Source organism: Nycticebus coucang, chromosome 14, assembly GCF_027406575.1.
Source record: "Nycticebus coucang isolate mNycCou1 chromosome 14, mNycCou1.pri, whole genome shotgun sequence".
Taxonomy (NCBI): Eukaryota; Metazoa; Chordata; class Mammalia; order Primates; family Lorisidae; genus Nycticebus; species Nycticebus coucang.
Window position 1 is genome coordinate 41,066,075 of NC_069793.1, and position 5,802 is coordinate 41,071,876.

The following is a 5,802-nucleotide window of genomic DNA, read 5'->3' on the forward strand; positions in this document are numbered from 1 at the left end:
TACCCAAAAGACCAAAAATCACATCATAACAAAGATATTTGTACCAGAATGTTTATTGCAGCCCAATTCATAATTGTTAAGTCATGGAAAAAGCCCAAGTGCCCATTGATCCACGAATGGATTGATAAATTGTGGTATATGTACACCATGGAATATTATGCAGCCTTAAAGAAAGATGGAGACTTTTCCTCTTTTATGTTTACATGGATGGAACTGGAAAATACTCTTCTTAGTAAAGTATCTCAAGAATGGAAGAAAAAGTGCCCAATGTACTCACCTCTACTATGAAACTAATTTAGGGCTCTCACATGAAAGCTATAACCCAGTTACAACCTAAGAATAGGGGGAAGGGGGAAAGGGAGGGGAGGGGGTGATGTGGGTAGAGGGAGGGGGACCAGTGGGATCACACCTGAGGTGCATCTTACAAGGATATATGTGAAATTTAGCAAATGTAGAATGTAAGTATCTTAGCCCAATAACTGAAAAACGCCAGGAAGGCTATGTCAACCAGTGTGATGAAAATGTGTCAAACGGTTTATGAAGCTAGTGTGTGATGCCCCATGATCATATCAATGTACACAGCTATGATTTAATAAAAATAAATAAATAAATAAATAAATAAAAAAGAAAAACTAGATAAGCTTCAATGAACAACCTGGCAATGCATCTCAAAGAACTAAAAAATAAGAGCAAACCACACCCAAAATTAGGAGAAAAGAAGTAACAAAAGTAACAAACAATAGAGTAGAAATAAGTGAAATTGAAATGAAAGAAATAACACAAAATATTAAACAAAACAAAAAGTTGGTTTTGAAAAGATAAATTTGACACACATTTAATCAAAGTAGGAAAAAAAAACAAAGAAGACATAAATAAAATCAAAGATGAAAGAAGGAGACATTACAATGGAAACTACAGAAATTCAAAGGCTTGTTAAAAACTACTAGGAACAACTATATGTTGATAAACTGGAAAATCTAGAAGATACGGGTAAATTCCTAGACACATACAACCCACCAACACAGAACCAGGAGGAAGTCCAGCCCATGAATAAAGCAATAACAAGTAACAAGACAGAAACAGACATAAAAAGTTTCCCAGGAAAGAAAAGTTCAGGACCTGATGCTTCATTGCTGAATTCCATAGAGCATTCAAAGAAGAAATAAGACTGAACCTATTTAAACTAATATATCACCAAAACCAAGGATGAAAAGATACTTCCAGACTCATTCTGTGAACTTGTATCATGCTGATACCAAAACCAGGCATAATAACAAAAATAGAAAAAATATAGGTGATGTCTCTGAGGAACATAGATGGAAAAATCCTCAACAAAATACTAGCAAATACAATTTAGCATCCCATTAAAAACCTTATTCATCATGATCAAGTGAGAATCATTCTAGGTATCCAAAGATTATTCAACATACACAAATCAATTAATGTGAGGCATCATATTGACAGAATGAGGGACAAAAACCATGTGATCATTTCAGTTGTTGCTGAAAAAGGATTCAACAAAATCTTATATTTATTCATAATAAAAATTTTCAAAAGATTAAGTATAGAAGGAGCTTACCTCAACATAATAATAACCATTTATAACAGACACACAACTATTATACTGAATGGTAAAAAACTGAAAGTCTTATCTCTAAGATTGGAACAAGACAAGGATGTCCCATTCCATCACTTTTAACAGAATACTGGAAGCTCTAGCTATCACACAGACAAGAGGAAGAAATAAAGGGCATCTTAACTGGAAAGGAAGAAGTCAAATTGTCCTTGTTTGCAGATGATATGATCTGATATCTAGAAAAAAACTAAAGATTCCACTCCAAAACTACAAGAACTTGTAAACAAATGCAATAAAGTTTCAGGATACAAAGTCAACATACAAACATTATTAGCATTTCTATATTTCAACAGTAAACAATATGGAAGAGAAACCAAATAAGTAATCCCATTTATAGTAGCTACAAATAAAATAAAATACACAGAAATAAACTTAACCAAAAAATGGAAGATGTCTATAATAAAAACTATAAAACATTGATAAAAGAAATTAAAGAAGATAAAAAACTAGAATGATATTTTATGCTCATGGATTAGAAGGATTAATATTAGTAAAATACACATCATACCCATAGCAATCTAGAGATTCAGTGCAATCCCCATAAAAATACTAATGACATTCTTCACGGAAATAGGAAAAAACTCCCTAAAATGTATGTGAAACTGCAAAAGACCCAGAATAGCCAAAGTCATCTTAAGCAAAAAAAACAAAGCTATAGGAATCAAATTATCTGACATTAAATTATAATACAGAGCTATGGATACCAAAACATAATGATACTAGCATAAAAACAGACACATAGACCAATAGGACAGAAGAGAATCCAGAAATCCATACATCTGTAGTGAATTTATCTTCAACAAAGGTGCCAAGAACATACAGTGGGGAAAGGATGCTGGGAAACTGGATTTCCATATGGAAAAGAATGAAAGTAAACCCTTAGCCCAGGATGAAGGAGGGAAGGGGAGAAGGATGGGAGGGGAGAGGATGGTTCAATAGAGGGAGGGTTAACGGAGGGACCACACTTATGGAGCATATTGCAAGGGTACAGGTCAAATCCATCAAGTATTGAACACAAATGTCTTAACACTGTGATGAAGTAAATGAGGTGAAAGTTACTTTAATTAGTAGGATGTAAGCACTCCAATTTGTATAAATAATCAACACATTGAATCCCACAAAGGCATAAATGTATTCACGATCTATGTATATATGACTTAATAAAAAAATCAAAGTGTATTAAAGACATACACATAACACCTAAAACTATGAAACTACTAAAAGAAAACATTGGGAAATCACTTCCGGATATGGGTCTGGGTAAGAACTTTTTGAGTTAATACTCCCAAAGCACAGGTAACCAAAGAAAAATTGGACAAATAGGATCACAGCAAGCTGAAAATCTTCTGCACCATCAGCCAAGTGAAGAGACAATCTACAGAATGAGAGAAAAGTAGCTACCATCTGACAAGGGGTTAATAACTAGAATCTATAAAAAGCTCCAACATTTCAATAGGAACAAATATAATAATGTGATTAAAAATGGACAAACAATCTGAATAAATGGATATTCTCAAAAGAGGACATACAAACAGTCCAGAGATAAATGAAAAAACAATGAACACCACTAGTCATTAGAGAAATGCAAATTAAAACTACAAGGAGATATCATCTCATGCCAGTTAAAATGGCTTTAACCAAAACAATAGGCACTGATGAATGCTGTAGGGAATACGAAGGAATGGAAAACCTTGTACACTATTGTGGAAATGTAATTAGTGCATCACTATAGAGATCAGTATGGAGATTGCTCAAAAAATTAAACATGGAAGCACCACATGCCTTCATGATCCTACTGCTAGGTAAATATTCAAAAGAAGCAATAGCAGTGGGTCTAAAGATATCTGCACTCCCATGTTCCCTGTAGCAGTATTCACAACAGCCAGTATTTAGAATCCACCTAAAGTGTCCATGAATAGATGGATGGATAAAGAACTTTTGGTACATATATAGAACAGAATATAATATAACCCCAAAAATAATGAAATGCTACTATTTGCAGGATGGAACTAAAAATCATTATGTGAAGTGAGATAAGCCAAGCATAGAAAGTCAGGTCTCGCGTGTTCTTATTTCTATGTGGGGGTTTAATAGCAAACAATTGATCCCATGAAGACAGAGGGTAGAACGATGGTTACCAGAGTCTGGGAAGGATAGCAGAGAGAGGGAATAAAGTGGAGATGGTTAATGGGTTCAAACATATAGTTAGAAAAAACAATATTGTACAGTACAACAAAATGTCTATAATCAACAATAAGTTAGGAAATACTTTAAAGTAACTTTAAGAGTGGAATTAGAATGTTTCTAACTCAAATAAATGATAAATGCTTGATGGGGGGTGGATACCTCAATTACCTTGACTTGATTGCATCCCTGTATCAAAATTCACATGTACATGTACTATATAAGTAAATACAACCATTACGTACCTATAATAATTAAAAGTAAAAAGTTTAGAAAACATAAAATGGGGTCAGGCATGGTGGCTCACACCTATAATCCTAGCATTGTGGGAGGCAGAGGTGGGAGGATCCCTTGAGATCAGGAGTTTGAGATAAGCCCAAGCAAGAGAGAGATAGAAAAATTATCCGGAGGTGGTGGTGCACAGCCTAGTTCTGGCTACTCAAGAGGTTGAGACCAGGACTTTGAGATTGCTATGAACTAGGCTGACACCACAGCATTCTGCAAAGGGTGAGACTCTGCCCAAACAACAACAACACAAAAAAAGTAATGGTTGACCTATCCTGAAAAGAATAAATAAATAAGTTAATTACCAGAATACAAATATGCAAAAAAATAAATTAATGTATTAAAATAATAACCAGATGGATGAATGGCTTTTTGAACTTTATTCAGCTCTTAGTTACTGTACATCAGGTTATGAGTAATGAAAAACTGTTTTTTTTTTACATCGAGAGTCTTTGTAATGTGTCATTTTAATGCAAACTTTCAACTTTCCAAATCAGTGTATTAGTATTTGAAATTTGAATCTTAAAGTGAAATAAAGTTTGGTCTATAAGTAATAGTATCTTGATAAGACACTTTGATAATTTAAGAGAAGTTTATTATATCATTCAAACTACTTCAAAAATTTATTTTGCAGTTTATATGTGAATAAATTTTCTCCCATTTCCTTATTTTTGATGCCTTTGTAAATGGATAGATGAATTTTCACTGGTTGGAGTTAGTTTGGGATGGTCCAGTTTAAGAGGCAGGCTGGTGGAATACCAGGACTTCCCTTTGAGACTAAGTGGGAAAGGAGCTATCTTGTGGCCATCAGAGGGATTTGCAGTAGTACTATTGAGTCTCCCCAGCAACCCTGGGGCTAGTGAATAATTCAGAACGATAAAACAACATTGGTCTATGTAATCATTAGTGAGGTACAAAGGAAAGAATCTCATGAGACTGCTGATTAGAGATGTGTCCTGAAATCAGTATGCCACGGGTAGAGAAAACAACAGTGCATCTCAGTCTACACAAATGCCAGATGGATTGTCACAAAGTAGAGGGATTATAAAGATCCATCTGCAATTAAATACTGAAATGAGTGGTGTATCCTACCAAGGAGTGCCACAAAAGCCACCTACCATGTCCAGACCCCTTCATGAAGGTGTGGTGCTTCCCACACAGCAGCCGTACACGGCTTCTTTGGGAAACCGTGACAATAAAATATTTGAAATCCAGTAGACCCTGTTTTATGTTATATTTATTTCACTTTAAAAATGTATTTAGTATCTATACTTACCTGGTAGGAGAGATACCATGATCACGAACATGGTTTTCCCAGGGAGAGGCTTATCCATTGCACTCCCGATGTGCTGACCCCTGCCGCTTCCACTACTGTGGGAAATTCGACTGCGTAATTTGCGGTAGTGGGACACTGTGTTCGCACTTTCCCCTACTATATATAGCATTATATGTATATATATAAATTTATTTAGTTTCTTAAAAAATGTTTTCACTGTGATTTTTTTTTAATTTATAATATTTTGCATAATATTTAAACCAACACTGCTTTTTTAAAATAGCATAATTTTATCTTTTCCTATTAGGAAATCCAAATATCTACTTATACTTATGGGCTTATAATTTATGATTCTACAGTAATGCTACACATGTATACATATGAATTTGCATTTGTTTTCATAACATCTTACAAAGAAGTA

The 5,802-nt window shown here is 34.3% G+C and overlaps 1 non-coding gene across 1 annotated transcript; it reads left to right on the plus strand.

The window, feature by feature from the left end:
• The first annotated feature begins 5,373 nt into the window (after window positions 1-5,373).
• Window positions 5,374-5,537, plus strand: LOC128566175 (U1 spliceosomal RNA). The gene has a single exon (XR_008374465.1). It is a non-coding gene; the product is annotated as a U1 spliceosomal RNA (small nuclear RNA).
• The last annotated feature ends 265 nt before the right edge of the window (window positions 5,538-5,802 follow it).